The sequence below is a fragment of the Sus scrofa genome, chromosome 13 (genome assembly GCF_054392235.1).
Source record: "Sus scrofa isolate SSC_HxYL_T2T_F1_AM1 chromosome 13, Sscrofa_HxYL_maternal_Yorkshire_Landrace_v2.0, whole genome shotgun sequence".
In the NCBI taxonomy this organism is placed as follows: Eukaryota; Metazoa; Chordata; class Mammalia; order Artiodactyla; family Suidae; genus Sus; species Sus scrofa.
In genome coordinates, this window is record NC_139395.1 from 41,089,814 (window position 1) to 41,112,480 (window position 22,667).

A 22,667-nucleotide genomic window follows, 5' to 3' on the forward strand; every position below is an offset into this window, starting at 1 on the left:
TAATTGGTGAAGTAGTGAGGAAGAGAAGCCAGAGGACTGCTTGGACCAAACTTATACTTCTTGACAATTACAAACATACTGATAACCAGAGTCCTTAACCGCTGAAGCCTAAGGCCATGTAGAAACAACTCGGCCTTGCATTGTCCAACTAGAGTACTTCTAATAAACAGTAAACTTTTTTTTTATCACATAGAACCAGGAGATGGAAATGAATGGTATAAACGTGTTTGGAAAATTTTTTCCCCCATCTTTTTTTTTTTGGTCTTTTCTAGAGCTGCAACAGTGGCATATGGAGGTTCCCAGGCTAGGGGTCCAATCAGAGCTGTAGCCGCTGGCCCACGCCACAGCCACAGCAACCTCGGGATCCAAGCTGCGTCTTCGACCTACACCACAGCTCACGGCCAACGCTGGATCCTTAACCCACTGAGCAAGGCCAGGGATCGAACTCGCAACCTCATGGTTTCTTTTCATATTTGTTTCTGCTGTGCCACAATAGGACCTCCTGAGAAGTTGTATTTTTAAGCAAATACTGTTGAGCACCTGCCTTTAGGCAAAGCTCTATGCCCAGTGCTGCATGTTCCCTGCCTTCCTGGAACATTAATCTAGTGAAGATTAAAGGGATCAACCAAAGAAATTCGAAATGATTAAAGATTGCTAAGTGCTGTTTAGGGAATGAACAAGGTAGAAGTGTGGGGCCCTCTATACAGGTGCTCAAGGAAGGCCCATCCTAGGAGGTGACATTAAAGGGAAGAATCAGGATGAGAAAAGGCCTCTTGTATCAAGAATAGGAAGAAAAGCAGGCAGAGGGAAGAGCTATGCACACTCCCTGAGGCATAAAGAGTATGGCATGTTCAAGAAACAGGAGAGTTTTAGCAAAATGATCAGGACGTGTGGCACCAGTTGGGGTTATAGAGATAAATGGGCCAGATTATTCAGTTCCATCCAACATGAAGTCATTGAAGGGTATTCAATGGAGGAATGGCATGTTTGATTCCTATTATAAGATGATGATTATAGAAAATGGGTTGTAAGGGGACAAAAGTGAAAGTAGAGATGACGTCGGAGACTGCTGGCAGTCCAGATTGGAGATGATGGTGGCCTGGAGAGGGTGGTGGTGATGGAATGAAGAGAAGGTGGACCTAGGATATATTTTGGAAATATAATCAGTGAGCTGCTAATGGATTGGATGCAAGGATAATGGACAGGGAGGAATCGGGGACAGCTTTTTAGTTTCTGGCTTGAGCAGCTGGATTAGACAGTGGTGCCATGTGGTGGAATGAATAAGACTGGAATGGGAATCAGTTCGGGAATGGGAAAATCTGCCATTAGGGCTGGAGGTTCTTGCCCTGAGGAGTGCGGGAGTTGTTCTGAAAGACCAGTTTTGGTGCATGACAGCTGCTCTGTGTTTCTCCTCTGTCTGCTAGCTCCTCAACTGTAGCAATTGGCTTCTGCTCCCAACAATCTCTTTGAACTGAGGTTACCACCAGGAACCAACTGGCTTCCTTGGCTTCATCCTCTACAGTATGTATCCCTGTTGATAATTTAAAGCCCTTGAAAATGTCCTCTTGGTTTGTGGGCCACCACTTAATCCTCATGTTCCTGACTTATTAGTTCCTGCTTCCTTTGAGTTTCTTCCATTTCTATCCACCCTCTAAAGATACATAGTCCCCTAGGGATCCAATCTTGTCCCTCTTCTTCTTTTTTTTTTTTTTTTTTTTGTCTTTTTGCTATTTCTTGGGCCGCTCCCGTGGCATATGGAGGTTCCCAGGCTAGGGGTTCAATCGGAGCTGTAGCCACCGGCCTACGCCAGAGCCACAGCAACACGGGATCCGAGCCACATCTGCAACCTACACCACAGCTCACGGCAACGCCAGATCCTTAACCCACTGAGCAAGGGCAGGGACCGAACCCGCAACCTCATGGTTCCTAGTCGGATTCATTAACCACTGCGCCACGACGGGAACTCCTTGTCCCTCTTCTAACTCTACACAGTGTCACCAGGTGGCAGGATTATTTACCCATTTGGATTAAACTACATCTAGGAGCCACATGTACAAGAATGAATTTCTTGGAGTTCCCTTCATGGCTTAGTGGTTAATGAACCCGACTAGGATCCATGAGGATGCGGATTCAATCCCTGGCCTCGCTCAGCGGGTTAAGGATCCGGAGTTGCTGTGAGCTGTGGTGTAGGTCCTTCCTTGTGACAGGAACTCTTGCAGGCATTGTCTTTAATGAATGTACTTCAGCATCAAATAACTACAGGACAGGATCCCTGTTTTCCAATGATGAACTAAATAGCTGACACAGAGTGGGATTTGGAAGTAGTTTACTATAATAATACTGTAATATCTGGGGAATTCCCATTGTGGCTCAGTGGTAATGATCCTGACTAGTATCCATGAGGATGTGAGTTGATCCCAGGCCTCACTCAGTGGGTTAAGGATCTGGTGTTGCTGTGAGCTGTGGTGTAGGTCACAGATGCAGCTCAGATCTGGTGTTGCTGTGGCTGTGGTGTAGACCTGTGGCTACAGTTCCCATTTGACCCCTAGCCTGGGAACTTCCATGTGCCACAAGTGCAGCCCTAAAAAGCCAAAAAAATAAAAAAATTAAAAAAAATCACATTTTAGGAATGCAGTGATTATAGCAGTTGCCATGGTCTCAGTGTTTTGTGTCCCCCTCGAAATTCGTATGTTGAAGTCCTAATCCTGAAGTGACAGTATTAAGAGGCAAGGCCTTTTGGAGGTGCCCGCATGAATGGGATTAGTCACAGAGCACCTTAGGACCCTTCCATCATGTGAGGACAAGCAAGAAGGCCTTGCTTATAAACTAGGTAGAGGGCCCTCACCAGAATTCGACCATGTTGATGCCTTGACCTCAAACTTCCCAGGATCCAGAACTTTAAGAAATAAATTTCTGTTTTTTATAAGCTACCCAGTCATGGTGTTTTGTTTTAGCAGCCTGAGTAGACTAAGACAGCAGTTCAAGAGCAGTCATGGTTGTAAAATATGTGATTCAGTGATAATGCTATAACATTCCAAATACCAAATTTAACGTGACTAGAACACCTATTACGATTCATGTCCTGCTGCATATTCTGTGTAGGACTTGTATTTGCAGTCATTGTAATAACGTCTGTGGATGTCATTGAAGGCCAGTATTCATGGGTGGCATGATGATGCAATGTCACGAGTAGTGATCTAACCTGCATCCAATAAATGGTATTAAGGAACTGAAGAGACAGAATATCTATATGGTGAGTTAGAAGATTTGAAGGATGATGAAGATAAAAGACTTGAAATGGGATACATCAGCTCTACCTTAATTTAAAAAACCCAAAAAAACTAAAAGGCAGGACCACAAGATGGCGCTATTGTAAAAAAAAATTAGCTTCATTGGGCAGCCTCTAACTGATGGCTAGAGAGAAGTCCTTTACAGAAGGCAACAAATCAGCAGAGGAAGGAGGGGAGAGAGTTCCCTGGGAGAAGGGTTGGGGTGGGGGGTGAGAATTAGAAAGGAGGCTTACATGTCTAGCTTTGAAGGGCAGCAGTGGTTTGGGGTCTTTTATGGCCAGAGTTTTTCTTAGCCATGACTAGTAGACATTAGGTACGATTTCAAGAATTATGCAAAGCAGGCAGGTTTTAAATGGCTAAAAATATTCTAATTTGGGTATGCTTAAAGCAATTGGATGCATAAGAATTTGTAAAACGTGTAAAAAGTGATTTAAATGTAGTACCCTTGGGAATTCCCTGGTGGTTTAGTGGTTAGGACTCAGCACTTTCATCCCTGAGGCTCAGGGTGAATACCTGGTCTGGGAACTGAGATCCACATCAAGCTGTGGCTTCACGCCCTGGCCAAAATAAGGAAAAAAAAAAAAAAAAGGAAAAGAAAAAGAAAAAAAAATTATATATAGTACCTTTAAAGCTTGATGTAAATTTCTTTTGTTTATAGCTTATTACACAATTACAACTGAACATTCAAATTCAGTAATATTCAAATTGCATTAATTTAATGTTAGGAACAGTGTTGTTTTGCTGAAACTAGATTTCTGTTCTAAAATGAATATCATACTAACCACTATGGTATAGGTTCTTGTTTTTCTTATTTTTCTTTTTAGGGCTGCACCTGCAGCCTATGGAAGTTCCCAGGCTAGGAGTCAAATTTGAGTTATAGCTGCTAGCCAACACCACACCTGAACCACATTGGCAACCTACATCACAGCTTACATCCTCATGGATTCTAGTCAGGTTCTTAACCCACTGAGCCACAACGGGAACTCCTGCTATAGGTTCTTTTATTTTTGCCTTGGTATACCTACCCAACCATGTATCTTGTGATCATTCAGTTTCTTTTAACCAGTGAGATCCTAACCTCTGCTCTTCCATATTTAAAGTTCTTTCCAAGGTAATCAGAGGAGTTCCTATAAAGCTCCCAGGTTATGCAGACCATTGAGGACTTGAGGTTACCTTGAAAAGATGTGACCTGGTTTCCACACAAGGGCCTCATGGGTCCTGGGGAGCTGTTAGCCTCAGTAGGACATGGCTGAAGCCTGGACCTTCCTTTGGACCCAGCCTTCCTGTCAGTGTGGCTGTTTTGTGGGAAACAGTGATTGAGCATGGGTGTGAGATAAAGAGTTGTCGACTGTGAGCCCCACGTGGGGCATCACAGTGGCTGGGGTAGGAACTAGATAAATGAGGGCATCTGGCAGTAGTGGGCAAGTGAAGCTCTCTGAACCAGCAAGCAGGGCAGTGTACATAGGCTTCTAGCTGGGCCCGGGATTCACTTCCTGCTTCTAACCCTCAGTTATTCATGGTGACTCTCCCTAAGCAGCACAGAAAAGCTCAGCTTTTTCGACTTTACAAGGGTCTTCTTGATATACATCAACATCGCTACTCTATCTTCGACTTTCCTTCATGCAGCAAAAGTTTTGGTGGCTCCTTTGCCTTCAGGTCCCCACCCTGTCCAGGTCAGGCCCTTAGCCCCGTTCAGATCTCCAGCCAGGTCTCTGATTGCTTCCCTAGGCCTAAAGCGGGGACCCACTAGAGGGTGGGGAGTCGGCCAGGGCAGAGCCAAGCCCGTCGACGCTGGGAATGGGAGGGCTCCCGAGCCCAAGGATAAGTAAGACTTTGCGGGTTCCTCTACTCCTCGCCCGGCTGGGCCCCGCCCCTTCATCCTATATCCAATGACATAAAAGCCAGATTCTTGCTGGATAATCCAGGTCCTGATGCTTCGACGCAGAACGCACTGCTTGGAAGAAAGGCAGAAACCTACTCTGCCGCCCTCCCTTTTCCTCAGGCTTGTATCGCGAGAACTTAGGAGGAGGAACCACCGATATCTGGGGTCCTCCAAGATTACTAGAGAGAATATCAGGGAAAGTTATAAATTGACAGGACAGGGTGATGACATACTTCCGGCGCAGCCTTTTTTTCTTTTTTTAAAGCACGTGAAGGTTTGGTTTGTGAGAACCGGCGTGTGGTACCCCAAACCTCTTCTCTCTGGGAAGGGCCCAGGCTACTCAGAGCCCACGGTGAGCGGGTCTAGCTTGTTCTAGAAGGACTGGCCGGACCCTGGGGGAGACGGGCGCGGCTACTCGGTTACTGGGGTGCTCATGCCTATGCCCAGGCTCGACTCGTTCGCATCGCGAGGGGGCGCTGGCGGGCCCGGGACGTTGGCCACAGGTTCCTGCGCCCTAGTTTCTTGTCCCCAAGACAGCCTGCGCCCTGTTCAGATTCGGGTACCGACACAAATTCGAGTTTTGACTTTCAAAAGTGTCAACAAGCCTCCAGGACACGCCGGCTACAGAGAACACGCCCCTCGGTCGCTTCCGCCCTCTTTTGCCCTGAGGAAACCCCAGCCCTACCCCTAGTCCTGTGCAAGACCTAATGCCATTTACCTTTTGAAGTGGTCCCAGGAAATCGGTCTCTGATCACTTTATTAACTTTACTTCCCTGGCCTGGTATAAAGCCAGTCTGGAAGCTTGTTGCTGTCTGTACAGCAAGATTTTGAGATGGTCGTTTTTATCCCCTCCCAGGATGGAGGTTACTGAACCCACAAAATTGGGGAGCGTGGAGTCTTGGATTTAGATTGGCTCATCCGAATGTTTAAGAATCTCAAGACGAATTATCATCTGTTAAGCACTTACTATGTGTCTGATTTTTCGCATATAATAGCCTTTATACACAGGTGGAGATGTGGGAAGATTTATTCATCTAGTTGTCTTCACATGTCTTTCACTCTTCTCATTACATTCTTTTAACTTTTATTCATTGTCGTAACCTAATTGTTAAGGTTTATAACAATCAGATAAAACATTTGGTTCCTGACATTAGTGATGTGTGTTGTGTTGGGATTTGTTCCCCGCCTGGGCTTGTTACTTGTACTTCGACTCCATAGCTGTAGTTTTCCCCATAGGAAAGTAGTGTTTTGTGTTTTGTAGCATGGCCTCTGCTGTTCCACTTCCAGATAATTTGCCCTTCACAGATAGTCAACGGTACCAATCACATCTTTTTGCTTAATATGTCAGTAATATCAAGTATCCACTGTAAGGGCTGTTTATTACAGTATCATGATTTAAGAAAAGTACAATTACAGGAGGTACCTTTTTTTTTTTAGGGCCGCACCTACTACATATAATATGGATGTTCCCAGGCTAGGGATTTAATCGGAGCTACAGCTGCTGACCTGCGCCACAGCCACAGCAACGCAGGACCCTTAACCCACTGAGTGAGGCCAGGGATCGAACCTGCAACCTCATTTTGAACAAAAACCATCAATTTAGCAGCATTACATATATAGGTTTGCATTGTGTTTTCTTTTAAAGTCCTTTTTTTATACTTATAACTACCCTCTTGTCCCCCTGGAATCCCTGCAACTATCAAGATGTGGTGTTTAGTCTCTCCTGACAGCTTTTTCCCTGCCAGCCTCACCTTCCTTAACTTACCTGGATAGCTTCCAGGATTCACTAAGACGGGTCAGTGGAGGAGAAGTGCAGTGTGCTGACTATATGAGGTCTTTTGTTTGGTGGACCCTGAGACTTAATAGCAAACTGCAGATGAGAAGTTGAAATGAAAGTTGTTTTGAAGATCTGTGTATTCCAGTCTAACTGATGGCAGCTATTTGTATTTCCGGTGTTGTAAACCTTGCTCATTCACTCTGTTGAATGGCAGAAGGCTTACTCCTTAGTGATGAACTAATTAATCTACCAAGAAAGGGAGTTGGAACTAGTTTAGAAATGAAATTAGTTGGCTTCCCTGATATGATAATGTTTAGAGCTTGGAGTGTTTGAGATTTGTCATGAAGTTAATGGATTGTTTAATATGTTATCCTTCTTTTTCTCACCACCACCTATCCCCAACACTTATAAAATTGAACTTTTTTTTTTTTAGGGCCGCACTTGCGGCATATGGAAGTTCCCAGGCTAGCGGTCGAATATTAGCTGTAGCTGTCGGTCTACACCACAGCCACAACAACGAGGGATCTGAGCCAGGTCTGCTACCTGTGCCGCAGCTCGTGGCAACACCAGATCTTTAACCCACTGAGTGAGGCCAGGGATTGAACCTGCATCCTCATGGATACTAGTCAGGTTTGTTACTGCTGAGCCACAACGGGAACTCCTGGATGAACTTCTTAATCTGTGTTTAGAGGAAAATAATAGTAGTGTGGAGACATGAAGATATTTTTAATAAACTAAAGTTTTGACTTTTATTACTTATGTAATAAAACTCTCATGTCTTAGCATTTTAAGTATGTAAGAGAAAAAACAGATCCTGAGGACTTACAGCCTTTGATGGGTTCCTTGTATACAACTCATTCATGTCTGTACCAAGTGGATTCTAGGGATCTTAACTGGAGCTTAAGTTTTCTTTAAGCCCATAATATTCTCTCTATTATACACCCTAGTTTCCTTTTCTGTCCTTTTTCCTATGATGTTTTCTTGGGAGTACCAAAAATTATAGTTTTGCCAGTCCACCATTTTATCTGTTTGCTGAACCAGCCAGCTGAATATGTACATAGGAAATTGCTAATTATGTTCTCAAGATGATTTCTGTTTCTTTGCCCCCACCCTTATGCCTGCTGTCTCACCTCTGTGAGGTGAGAATTGCCACTGATATAAGGCAATAAGTGATGAATAGTCGTTTCTGTAACCCTGAAAGGATGAGTCAGATGCTGTATGCAGGAGTTACAGTCAGTCAGTAATGCTTCTTTCTTTATCTTCAGTTCCTGAGAGTTTTACCTTTCCCGCAGACAGGAATCAAAGAGGTTAGTTGGAGTTCCCACTGTGGCACAGTGGGTTTAAGAACCTGACTGCAGTGGCTTGGGTCACATTGGAGGAAAGTGTTTGATCCTGACCCAGCACAGTGGGTTAAAAGATCTGGTGTTGCTGCTGCTGTAGGTTGCAGCTGTGGCTTGGATTTAGTCCCTGGCCTGGGAACTTACGTCTGCTGTGGGCACGACCCTAAAATGAAAAAAAAAAAAAAAAAAAGTCAGATGATAACAGCAGTGTCCTTAACAGCTAGGCCCCAGGTGAGCCAGATCCCCTGTGCCCCTTTACATGTGTATGTGTGTATGTACAGATTTATTTATATATGCATATATTACATTGTACAAATGTCTGTAAATGCATGTTTATATATATTATATATGCATATGTAAGTATAATGTATATATAAAAATAAATGTAACATGCTTTTAATGTGCATATATAAAAATATATACTTACTTCCTCATGAAGGTATAACTTACAGCACATATAATTCAATGTATAGCTTACTTTTTAGAAATATATACATCTGTAAGACTGTCACTCGTATTAGGACATAGAATTTCCTCATGCACCATCCCAAGCAGTCCACTCCAAAGTTGACCTTTATTCTGACCACTATCACCATAGATTAGTTTTATTTGGTCTTAAACATCCTATAAATGGAATCATTCAAAGTTTACTATTTTGTGTCTTCCTTCTTTTGCTCAGCTTGATGTCTATGAACTTCATCTGTGTTGTGCATAGCAGTAGTTCATTTTCATTGCTGAATATTTTTCCAGCATATATTACATTTTGTTCATTCTTCTATGGATGGATATTTGTGGGCTTTTTTTTTTTATGTTTTGTCTTTTGTCTTTTTAGGGCCAGCCATACCTGCGGCATATGGAGGTTCGAAGGTTAGGGGTCCAATTGGAGCTACAGCTGCCAGCCTACACCACAGCCACAGCAATGCCAGATTCAAGCCTTGTCTGTGATCTACACCACAGCTCACGGCAATGCCGGATCCTTAACCCACTGAGCAAGGCCAGGGATCAAACCCGCAACCTCATGGTTCCTAGTCAGATTCGTTTCCGCTGCACCACGATGGGAACTCCCTTTTTTTGGGGGGGGGTATGGATGGATATTTGTTTGTTTCCAGTTTTTGACTACTATGAGTAGGAAGGCAATGAAGGCCTTTTGGTAAACACATGCACTCAATTCTCTTGGTTATATTTTTAGGAGTCAGACTGCTAGATCATAAGGTATACATTTGGTTAGTTTCAGTAGATGCTTCCAACAATTTTCTGAAATGGTTGTTCCAATTTATACTTTCACCAGCAGTGCATGAGAGTTCCAGTTGCTCCACATCCTTGCAAATACTTGTCATACATTCTTGGTGTCTTATTGGGGTTTTAAAATTTCCTTTTTTTCCAGTGTAAGCAGTGATACAGAGCACAATTTCAGATGTTTATTGGATACGTAGATATCCATTTATGTGAAGTCCCTATTCAGACATGTTCCCCATTTTTTATTACATTGTGTGTCATTTTTTCCCTCCAAGTCATAGTTACTATGGGTATGAATCCTATGTCAGATATATATGTTACTACATACCTTTCCCAGTCTGTGGCTTACTTTTTCAGTCCCTTAATGTTGTCCTTTGATGAACAGACTTTTTCTAGCCTGTCTCAAGTAAGCAGTACTTTCCGGTGTCCCTCTAACTTCACTACCCTGCATGTGGGTGGGGGATCATGGGCAAATATGAGAGCACTGTGCCTGGGGTAGTGAGCAAGCAGACAAGAATGAGAAAGAACTGGGATGAAGTCAGAATTGGGAAATGATACAGTAATATGAGCAGCCCAAATAGTCATCCAAATATATTAGAAGTAGGGAGCGGCTCAGCACTAAGGTGGCAGCCGTTACATGTTAGTTTTTTCTTTTGTGTATGTACTTACTTTTATTTATTCTTTTGTTTTTTTCTTTTTTTATTATTATAGCATTTTTTATTACTCAGTTAACATTTGTAGTTGTACAGTGATCATTACCACCAAATTTTATAGCATTTCCAACCCAAACCCCCAGTACCTCCCCCTCATCCCCCAACCTGTCTCATTCGGAAACCTAAATTTTTCAAAGTCTGTGAGTCACTATCTGTTCTACAAAGTCCATTGTGTGTGTGTGTTTTTTTTAATTCCACATGTAAGTGATAGCATTTGATGTTGGTGTCTCACTGTCTGGCTGACTTCACTTAGTATGATGGTTTGTAGGTCCATCCATTTTGCTGCAAATGCCGTTATTTCTTTCCTTATGATGGCTGAGTAATATTCCATTGTGTAAATGTACCGCATTTTCTTGATCCACTCCCCTGTTGGTGGGCATTTCGGTTGTTTCCATGTCTTGGCTATTGTATATAGTGCTGCAGCGGACATTGGAGTACATGTACCTTTTCGAATAGTGGTTTTCTCTGGATAGATGTCCAGGAGTGGGATTGCTGGATCAAATGGTAATTTTATTTTCAGTGTTCTGAGGAATCTCCATACTGTTTTCCATAGTGGTTGCACCAATTTACATTCCAACCAACAGTGTAATAGGGCTCCCTTTTCTCCACACCCTCTCTAGTATTTATTGTTTGTAGACTTTTTATGATGTCCATTCTGGCCGGTGTAAAGTGGTGCTATTCATTTATTCTTTTGGCTGTGCCTATGGCGTGTGGAAGTTCCTGGGCTAGGGATCAAACCCGTGCTGCAGGAACAACTTGAGCTGCTGTGATGACAACACTGGGCCCTCAACCTACTGAGCCACAGAGGAACTCCTTAAATATGTACTTTCATGCACGGGCCCAAGCCCAGCTCCTATATTGTAGTCTTTTTGGAGGTCATGTGTGTTTAGAAGCTCATATTGGAGATATATGTGGTTCTAACTGGCAAAGTATGCTGAACTCTGGCTGGCTCTCTGCCTTTAATTTTCATCCACGTCCTCTGCATTTTCCAGATCTCAAACAAAAACCCCTCAGGCACACAAGGAACCCAATACTAAATGTATGCCATTGTAGATACCCTTCACAAGCCTCTCATTGAGAGTTTTGACTATGACCAAAGCCCTGAGTCCCAGAATAAGCAGGAGCTTGTCGTTTTAGGAACCAGTGGCCTTTGAGGATGTAGCTGTGCACTTCACTGAGAAGGAATGGCAAGTTTGGTGCCTGCTCAGAGGGCCTCATACAGGGATGTAATGCTGGAGAACTATGGAACAATGGTCTTTCTAGGTAAGGCCCCTCTGGCACTGGTCTCTATAGGCCCTTAGAAGTTAAAGGGTTCACTTATAAACATTAGCTAACCCCAAAAGGTAGTGTTAAGAGTTTCCAGGTACAGAGAACCCTGGGGTCTTTTTGACTTCCAAGAAGGCTTTCCTTCTTTTTCCATCATAAAATCTATCCTCCCTCTGCTTTAGAGGTGATTCTCTGGGTAGAGCACGGCTTGCACTGTATCTTGGTAGCTTCACCCTAGTACTGAATCTACAGATTATCTTGAGAGAGCTCAGCACTTTAGTCTCCCTGTGGGAGTTGCTCCTAGGAGCCATTTATCTCTTTTCCACAGTCAGAAAATTTTCCATCCTTTAAAAATGAAGGTAAATTTCCCTTTAATAGACATTTGCCTCCCAGAGTGCTTCAGGCTTCTTTGGGAGCACTATCCTGAGGCTTCTGCCCAGCCCTGCTCCCTGTACCTCTTTAGGTACCTCTTGCTTAGTGCACCCAGGGATTACTGTTCTCAGTTGGGTTATTCTGGCAGCCGCAGGCTGAGATGGACCCTTGCGACCCTGCTTATCACTGTGTTGTGTCTTTTTCCCTTCAAGAGCACCCCTGCTTCCAAACCAGCTCTGATCTCTCATCTGGAATGAGGGAAAGAGCCATGTTTCACCCACCCACAGGAAGCCCTCTGCAGAAGGAGCAGGAGAGCAGGCTTTACAGGTGAGTTAAATAAGGAATGCCCTTTCCAGCTGTGTCTCTTTCTTTGCTTTTATTGCGTTAAAATGAAAAATGTGTGTTCTCTCTGCCCACCATCATGGAGTACTTTGAGAACTTTACTCACACTCTTCCTGACCAGTCTGTTTTTCATCACTTTTAATCCCTTTAAGCTGGGGTATACAACACCCTGCTTCATGTTTCACACACTGGGATGTGTTTATCCCCAGGGGTATGTGGAAAATTTTTTCTAAGTACTTTACTGGTTATGTGTGATAACCGTTGTCCAGTTTCCCCCAGTTTTACTATTATTTTTGTCTTTTGTCATTTTTTAGGGCCACACCTGTGGCACATGGAAGTTCCCAGGCTGGGGTCTAATCAGAGCTGTAGCTGTCAGCCTACACCACACCCATAGCAACGCCAGATCCGAGCTGTGTCTGTGACCCACACCACAGCTCATGGCAATACCGGATCCTTAACTCACTGAACGAGGCCAGGGATTGAACCCACGGACTCATGGTTCCTAGTCGGATTCATTTCCGCTGGGCCACGGCGGGAACTCCTCCCCCAGTTTTATAAATTTGATAAACTCAGTGCAGTATTATCTTGTCTACTAACCAGCAGAACAAATAGAAACAATTATTCTTGCTTTTCAAGGTATTAACATATTAAACATTTAAAGTTTTTTTATATTAAAATCCTTTGAAAGGTAGCTTACTGATATGACTTTCTTCACCTTTAGGATACATCTTAAAACTAAGATTTACATAACTAGCTAAAAAAAAATCACATGCTATTAAATTAATAATTCCTCAAAATTGGAGTTCCTGTTGTGGCTCAGCAGATTAAGGACCTCACGTTGTTTCTGTGAGGATGCAGGTTTGATCCCTGGCCTCGCTTTGGTTTAAGGATCCGGAGCTGCCATAAGCTGCAACATAGGTTGCAGATGTGGCTCAGATCCCATGTTGCTGTGGATGTGGCATCAGTCACAGCTGCAGCTCTGATTCAATCCCTGGACCGGCAACTTCCATATGCCACAGGTGTGGCTGTAAAAAGAAGAAAAATCCCTCAAAATCATTAGTTCAGGGAAGACAAGACAAAGGCTTAATTCTTTACGTTTAAATACCAGTTTTCAAAGTAAGGAATTGATTTAAGAGCCATCTAAATGATGTCGAATACATATTTTTCATTTTCCTTAGACTAATGGATTTCCATAGATTTATTGTTTTTCAATTCATTAAAATTATTTGACGTACAAAGCTGCCTCTTATGTCCTTTTTAAAAACTATTAGGGTATAATATACCTCAATATCACAAATATATACAGTTTACCCATTTAAAGTGTACAGTTAAAGTGTACAGTATTTAATATATATTCACAGAGTTGTGTAAGTGTTACCACAGTTTACTTTTAGAGCATTTTTTTCGCCCTAAAAAGAAAGCCCATATTCATTAGGAGTCACTCTCTATCCTGCCTTCCTGGAGACTATCAGTTTTAGGCAATCACTTTCTGTTTCTATGGCCTCTTGGGGATATTTGATATTAATGAAATCATGCAATATATGGTATTTTGCAACTGACTTTCAGTTAACATAGTATTTTCAAGGTTATTCCATTTTGTGACATTTGTCAGTACTCCATTCCTTTTGCATGGATAATATCACATTTTGCTTATCCATTCATCAGTTGTTGGACATTTGGGTTGTTTCCACTGCTTGGGTGTTATTAATAATGCTGCAGTGAACATTAGTGTACCAATTTTAATGCAGATATATTTCTCATGATTACATACCCTAGATATTTACTTACTTGGTGATTCTTTTTTTTTAAATGATTTTTATATTTTCCGTTATAGTTGGTTTACAAATGGTGATTCTTTGCTTAACATTTTGAGTAATGTTAAAATTTTTTCCAGAGTGACTATATTAATATTCCACACAGCAATGTATGACGTTTCCAAATTCTCCACATCCTCACCAACACTTATTACTGTTTATCTTTTTGATTATAACCATCCTAGTTAGTATGCGGTGGTATCTCATTGTGGTTTTGATTAGCATTTCCCTAAGGAAGAATGATGTGGAGCATGTTTTTATCCTCTTATTGGCCGTTTGTATATCTTCTTTGGAATGTCTATTCAGATCCTTTGCACATTTTTGAATTGGGATCTTTATCTTTTTATTTTTGAGTTGTAGGAGTTCTTACATATTCTGGATACTGAATTTTTATTAGATTTGTGACTTACAAATATTTCATCTCATTCTGTGGATTTGTCTTTTCATTTTCCTAGTAGTGTGCTTCAAAGCACAAAAATTTTTAATTTCAGTGAAGTCCCTTATGATTTTCTATATTCAAAGTCATGTCATCTGCAAATAGAGATATACTTCTTCCTTTTTTTTTTTTTTTTTGTCTTTTTGCCTTTTCTAGGGCCACTCCTGTGGCACATGGAGATTCCCAGGCTAGGGGTCGAATCAGAGCTGTAGCCACCAGCCTGTGCCAGAGCTACAACAATGTGGGATCCGAGCCGAGTCTGCGACCTACACCACAGCTCACGGCAACGCTGGATCTTCAACCCACTGAGTGAGGCCAGGGATCGAACCTGCAACCTCATGATTCCTAGTCAGATTCCGTTAACTATTGTGCCATGACAGGAACTCCTCTTCTTCCTTTTCAATTTGAGTGCCTTTTATTTCTTTTCCTTGCCTAATTACCTGACTAGAATTTTCAGGACCGTGTTGAATAAAAGTTGCAAGAGTGAGGGAGTTCCCTCGTGGTGCAGCAGGTTAAGGATCCAGCATTGCCACTGCATCATCCTGGGTTGCTGCTGTGGCATGGATCCCTGGCCGGAGAACTTCTACATGCTGCAGGCATGGCCCCCCCCCCCAAAAAAAAATTGTAAGAGTGAACATTCTTGTCTTATTCCTGATCATAGGGGGAAAATATTCACTCTTTCACCATTTTTTAAAAAAATCCATTTTATTTTTATTTATTTTTCTTTCACCACTAAGTAAGATGTTGGCTTTTTTCATAAATGCTTTTTATCTGGTTTTGGAAATTTCCTTTGTTTCTAATTTGTTGAGTGTTTTTATTATTAAAGGGTATTAGAGTTTGTGAAATGATTTTCTGTGACTGTTAAGATGATCATGTGTTTTTTTCTCTTATTCTTTTAATATATTACATTGATTGAGTCTTGAATGATGAACCACCCTTGCATTCCTTGGATAAATCACAATTGATGATAATGTACAAACCATTTATATGTTGCTAGATTTGGTCTGCTAGTTTTTTTTTTTAAAGGGTTTTTGTGTTTTTATATGTAAGAAACATTGGTCTGTACTTTCTTGTGTCTTTGTTATTGGTGTCAGGGTAATAGTTGGCCTCATAGAATGAGTTGAGAAATAGTCTTTTATATTTTTTAAAAGGTTTGCGAGTAATTAGTATCAGATCTTTATTTTGCTTTATTTTCCTGTTTTGTTAGGCTGTACCTGTGGCATGTTTAAGTTCCTGGGCTAGGGGTTGAATCAGAGCTACAGCTGCTGGCCTACCACAGCCACAGCAATGCCAGATCTGAGATGTGTCTGCAACCTATACCACATCTCGCCACAATGCCGAATCCTTTAACCCACTGAGTGGGGCCAGGGTTTGAACCTGTATCCTCATGGATACTAGTTGGGTTCTTAAACTGCTGAGCAACGATGGGAACTCCAGTATTAAATCTTCAGTTGTTTGCTAGAATTCACAGTGAAGCTGCCTGGGCCTGGGCTTTTGTCTGTGGAAAGTTTTACAACGATTACTTCAATCTCTTGTGTTAAGGTCTGTTCTGATTTTCAGGTGTGATGGTTGGTATCTTTTTTAGGAATCAGTTCATTTCATCTGTTATCAAATTTGTTGGCATACAGTTATTCACATTATTTTCTTACCTTTTTTTTTCTATTCTAGTAAAGCTTTCTCAATATTGTTGATTATTTCAAAGAACCTCCTTTTAGAAATTCCCATTGTAGCTCAATAGGTAAAGAATCCAACTTGTATCCATGGGGATGCAGGTTTGATCCCTGGTCTTGCTCAGGGTTAAGGATCTGGCCTTGCTGCAAGCTGTGGTATAGGTCACATATGTGGCTCAGATCCTATATTGCTGTGGTTGTGGTGTAGGCTGGCAGCTGCAGCTCTGATTCGACTCCTAGCCTGGGACTTCCATATGCTGCAGGTGTGGCCCTCAAAAGAAAAGAAGAATCAACTTTTGGTTTCAATTGTTTTCTCTATTTCATTTCTTTCCTCTATGATCTTTATTATTTCCTTCTTTCCTCCTGCTTTATGTTTAGCCTGATCTTATTAAGAACAAGTAGTTTTCTACTTTAAGTTGGAAGGTTAGGTTACTGATTTCATCTTTTATTTCTTTAATTTTTTAAATTAATTAATTAATGTATTTATTTATTGTCTTTTTGCTTTTTCTAGGGCTGCTCCCGCGGCACATGGAGGTTCCCAGGCTAGGGGTCTAATTGGAGATGTAGCCGACGGCCTACGCCAGAGCCACAGCAACGCCAGATCCGAGCCACATTTTCGACCTACACCACAGCTCACAGCAACGCCGGATCCCCAACCCACTGAGCAAGGCTGGGGATCGAACCCTCAACCTCATGGTTCCTAGTCAGATTCTTTAACCACTGTGCCACGACGGGAACTCCTTTTCTTTTTTATAATATAAGAACTTACAGTTATAAATTTTTCTTTTAGCACTGTCTTAGCTGCCTTCCATAAGTTTTGCTATGTTGTGTTTTCATTTTCATTCACCTCACATTTCTAATACCATTTATGATTTCTTCTTCGATTCATTGGTTATTTATTGAGTCTTATTTTATAGCCTAGTGTTATGGTCTGTCCTGGAGAATGTTCCACATGTGTTTGAGAAGAACGTGTATTCTGGAGTTCCCGTCACGGCCCAGTGGTTAATGAATCTGACTAGAAACCATGAGGTTGCGGGTTCGATCCCTGGCCTTGCTCAGTGGGTTAAGGATCTGGTGTTGCTGTGAGCTGTGGTGTAGGCTGGCAGCTACAGCTCTGATTAGACCCCTAGCCTGGGAACCTCCATATGCTGCATGTGCGGCCCCTAAAAAGACAAAAAAAACAAAACAAAACAAAAAAAAAAACATGTATTCTGTTGTTGAGTGTTCGGTAGATATGTTAGGTTTATAATGTTATTTAAGTCTGTTTCCATTTTGATCTTCTGCCTAGTTCTGTCATTGAAAGTAGGGTATTGAAATTTCTGTTACTGTTGTCTCCCTTCATGTCAGGTGGTATTTGCTTCATGTATTTTGAGGCTCTTTTTAAAGCGCATGTATATGTTTAGACTTTTTATCTTTTCCTGATGGGTTAACTATTCTATCATATAGAGTATCTCATTACCTTTAGTAAATATTATGTTTTATTTATTCATTTATTCATTCGTTCATTCATTCTTTTTAGGGCTGCACCTGTGGCATATGGAAATTCCCAGGCTAGGGGTCAAATTGGAGCAGCAGCTGCTGGCCTATGCCACAGTCACAGCAATGCCAGATCCAAGCTGCATCTGTGACCTATACCATAGCCCACAGCAACATGGGATCCTTAACCCACTGAGTGAGGCCAGGGATTGAACCTGCATCCTCGTGGATACTAGTCTGGTTCTTAACCCACTGAGTCATGATGGGAAATCCAAGTATTTTGTTTTAAAGGCTGTTTTGGGAGTTCCCACTGTGGCACAATGGGATCAGTAGCATCTCTGGAGTACTGGAATGCAAGTTGGATACCTGGCCTGGCACAGTGGGTTAATAAGGATCTGGTGTTGCTGCACCTGCGGCATAGGTCCACAACTGTGGCTCCAATCTGGTCCCTGGCCCAAGAACTCCATATTCTGTATGGTGCCCAAAAAAGAAAAAGAAAAAAAAAGTCTGTTTTGTCTGATATTAGTATAACTGCTACAGCTCTCTTACAGTTGATGCTTTCATGGTATATCTTTTTCTTTCCTTTTACTTTCAACCTATTTGTGTCTTTAAAGTTCCTGTCTCCTATACCTTTTTTTTTTTTTATTTCTTTTGTCTGATTGCTGTGGCTGGGACTTCCCATACATCTTAGATAAAAGTGGTGAGAGTGGGCATCCTTGTATTGTTTCAGAATTTTTTTATGTGGGGAGGCTTTCGGCTTTTCTCTGTTGAGTATATATATATATATTTATTTTTTGTCTTTTTGTCTTTTTGTTGTTGTTGTTGTTGTTGTTGTTGCTATTTCTTGGGCCGCTCCCGCGGCATATGGAGGTTCCCAGGCTAGGGGTTGAATCGGAGCTGTAGCCACCGGCCTATGCCAGAGCCACAGCAACGCGGGATCCGAGCCGTGTCTGCAACCTACACCACAGCTCACGGCAACGCCGGATCCTTAACCCACTGAGCAAGGGGCAGGGACCGAACCCGCAACCTCATGGTTCCTAGTCGGATTCGTTAACCACTGCGCCACGACGGGAACTCCCTGTCTCCTATAAATAGCATTTAGTTGGATCTTATTTTTACTTTTTGCTTTTTAATTTTTTTTTTTTTTTTTTGCTTTTTAGGGGTGTACCTGTGTTATATGGAAGTTCCCAGTCTAGGGTCAAATTGGAGCTTCAGTTGCAGGCCTGTGCCACAGCCACAGCGATTCGGATTCGGGATCCGAGCTGCGTCTGCAACCTGCACTGCAGCTTATGGCAACATCAAATTCCTAACCCACTGAGCGAGGCCAGGGATCAAACCTGCATCCTCAAGGATACTAGTTGGATTCGTTTCTGCTGCCCCACGTGGAAACTCCCTGAATCTTATTTTTATTTAAAAATTTGTTTTATTATAGTTGATTTACAGTGTTTTGTCAATTTCTGCTGTACAGCAGTGACCCAGTTATACAAATATGTACATTCTTTTTTTCACATTATCCTCCATCATGTTCCATCACAAGTGATTAGATATAGTCCCCTGTGCTACACAGCAGAATCTCATTGCTTATCGACTCCAAATGCAATAGTTTGCATCTGCTAACCCCAAACTCCCAGTCCATCCCCTCCCCTCCCTCTCCCCCTTGGTAACCCCAAGTCTGCTCTCCATGTCCATGAGTTTTTTTTCTGTAGATAGGTTCATTTGTTCCTTATATTAGATTCCAGATATAAGTGATACTATATGGTATTTATCTTTCTCTTTCTGACCTACTTCATGTACTGTGAGAGTCTCTAGTTCCATCCATGTTGCTGCAAATGACATTATTTTGTTCTTTTTATGGCTGAATAGTATTTCATTGTATATGTGTACCACGTCTTCTTAATCCATTCATCTGTTGATAGATATTTAGGTTGTTTCCATGTCTTGACTATTGTGAATAGTGTTGCAAAGAACATAGGGGTGCATGTATCTTTTTCAATGAAAGTTTTGTCTGGCTATATCCCCAGGAGTGGGATTGCTGGGTCATGGGGTAGTTCTATATTTAGTTTTATGAGAAACCTCCATACTGTTTTCCCTAGCGGTTTTATCAGTTTACATTCACACCAACAGTGTAGGAGGGTTCCCTTTTCTCCACACCCTCTTGAACATTTGTTATTTGTAGACTTATTAATAATGGCCACTCTGACTGGTGTGAAGTGGTACCTCATTGTAGTTTTGATTTGCATTTCTCTAATGATTGGTGATGTTGAGCATTTTTTTCATGTGCCTATTGGTCATCTGTATGTCTTTTTTGGAGAAATGTTTATTCAGGTCTTCTGTCCATTTATTCAATTGGGTTATTTGCTTTTTTTTGCTGTCGAGTTGTATGAGTTGTTTGTATATTTTGGAGATTAAGCCCTCGTCAGTTGCATGGTATGAAACTATTTTCTCCCATTCTGTAGGTTGTCTTTTTTTTTTAAATGGTTTCCTTTGCTGTGCAAAAGCTTTTAAGTTTGATTAGTGCCATTGTTTTATTTTTGTTTTTATTTGTATTGCTTTGGGAGACTGACTTAAGAAAACATTTGTATGGTTGATGTCAGAGAATGGTCGCTTATGTTCTCTTCTAGGAGTTTGATGGTGTCTTGTCTTATGTTTAATTCTTTAAGCCATTTTTAGTTTGCTTTTGCTCTTGGTGTTGAGGGTGTGTTCTAGTTTCATAGATTTACAGGCAGCCATCCAGTTTTCCCAGAACTACTTGCTGTAGAGACTGTCTTTTTCCCACTTTATAGTCTTCCCTCATTTGTTAACTATTAATTGACCATAGATGTCTGGGTTTATTCCTGGGTTCTCTATTCTGTTCCATTAGTCCATATGTCTGTTTTGGTACCAGTAGCACACTGTCTTGATTAATGTAGCTTGGTAATATTGTCTGAAATCTGGCAGAGTTATGCCTTCTGCTTGGTTTTTGTTCCTCAGGATTGCTTTGGCAATTCTGGGTCTTTTCTAGTTCCATACAAATTTTTGGATTGTTTTAATTCTGTAAAAAATGTCCTGGGTAATTTGATAGGGATTGCATTAAATCTGTAGATTGCTTTGTGTAGTATGGCCATTTTAACTATATTAATTCTTCTAATCCAGGAGCATGGGATATCTTTCCATTTCTTTGAATCCTCTTTAATTTACTTGATTAATGTTTTATAGTTCTCAGCATATAATTCTTTTACTTCCTTGGTCAGATTTATTCCTAGGTATGTAATTTTTGGGGTGCAATTTTAAAAAGTATTGTATACTTATATTCCTTTTCTAATACTGCATTCTTAGTATACAGAAATGCATCTGATTTCTGAATTTGATCTTGTATCCTGATACTTTGCTGATTCATTGATCAGTTTGATTAGTTTTTGTGTTTGGTCCTTAGGGTTTTCTATATATAGTATCATGTCATCTACACAGAGTGATAATTTTACCTCTTCTCTTCCAATTTGGGTATCTTTTATTTCTTTTGTTTGTCTGAAAACTTACAATACTATATCAAATAAAAGTGGCGAGGGTGGGCATCCTTGTCTTGTTCCAGATTTTAGTGGGAAGGCTTTCAGCTTTTCCCCATTGTGTATTATATTTGCTGTGGGTTTGTCATGAATGGCTTTGATTATATTAAGGTATGTTCCCTCTATACCCACTTTGGTAAGAGTTTTTACCATGAATGGATGTTGGATTTTGTCCATTGCTTTTTCTGTATCTATTGAGAAGATTTTGTGTTTTGACTTTTCTTTTGTTAGTGTGGTATATGATGTTGATTGATTTGCATATGTTGAACTATCCTTTCGAACTTGGGATGAATCCCACTTGGTCATGATGTATGATATTTTTTATATGTTGTATTTGGTATGTTAAAATTTTGTTGAGAATTTTTGAATCTATATTCATCAGAGATATTGGCCTATAATTTTCTTTTTTGGTAGTATCTTTGGTTTTGATATTAGGGTGATGGTGGCTTCATAGAATGTCTTTGGTTGGGATTATTCCTCCTTCTTCAACGTTTTAGAAAAGTTTAAGAAAGATGGGTGTAAATTCTTTATATGTTTGGTAGAATTCACCTGTGAAGTCATCTGGTCTTGGACTTTTGTTTGTAGGGAGTGTTTTTATTACATATTCAATTTTATTTCTAGTGATGGGTGTGTTCAGTTGATCTATTTCTTCTTGATTCAGTTTTGGAAGGCTGTATGTCTCTAGAAAGTTGTCCATTCTTCTAGGTTATTAAATTTGTTGGCCTATAATTGTTTGTAGTATCTCTCTCTTTTTTTCTCTTGTCTTTTTGCCTTTTTTAGGGCTGCACCTGTGGCATATGGATGTTCCCAGGCTAGGGGTCCAATCAGAGCTGTAGCTGCCAAGCCTATGCCAGAGCCACAACAACGCAGGATCCGAGCTGCGTCTGCAACCCACACCACAGCTAACGGCAACGCTGGATCCTTAATGCACTGAGCAAGGCAAGGGACCGAACCCATAACCTCATGGTTCTCAGTCAGATTCGTTAACCACTGAGCCACGATGGGAACTTCTGTTTGTAGTATCTCTTAAGTTTTTTTGTGTTTGTGTACTTGCGTTTTTGTTTTTTTGTATGTGTGCAGTATCGCTGAGATTTCTTTTTCTTTCTTTTTTTTTTTGACCGTTGAATATTTTTTAAATATATAATAATTTTTATTTTTTTCTGTTATAGCTGGTTTACAGTGCTCTGTCGATTTTCTACTATACTGCATGGTGACCCAGTTATACATACATGTATACATTCTTTTTTCTCACATTATCATACTCCATCTTAAGTGACTAGACATAGTTCCCAGTGCTACACAGTAGGATCTCATCATTTCTCACTTTGAGTTCTTTCTCTCCTCTTCTTGGTGAGTCTGGCCAGAGGTTTATCAATTTTGTTTACTCTTTGGAAGAACCAACTCTTGGTTTTATTGATTTTTTTCTATTGTTTTTTGAATCTCTATTTTATTGACTTCCTCTCTGATCTTTATTATTTCCTTCCTTCTGCTGGCTTTAGGTTTGGTTTGTT

The 22,667-nt window shown here is 41.1% G+C and overlaps 1 protein-coding gene across 3 annotated transcripts in view; it reads left to right on the forward strand.

Moving 5' to 3' along the window:
- Window positions 1-22,667, forward strand: part of GASK1A (golgi associated kinase 1A) — a 133,450-nt gene that overhangs the window by 3,191 nt on the left and 107,592 nt on the right. For 2 of the 3 annotated variants that reach the window (XR_014822870.1, XM_084987977.1), the window contains exons 2-3: window positions 11,376-11,501; window positions 12,089-12,203. The gene's annotated coding sequence lies outside the window, so the exon portion shown is untranslated. Of the gene's footprint in view, window positions 1-5,403; window positions 5,525-11,375; window positions 11,502-12,088; window positions 12,204-22,667 lie in introns of those variants that run through there. The other variant, XM_084987976.1, reaches the window with a different exon arrangement.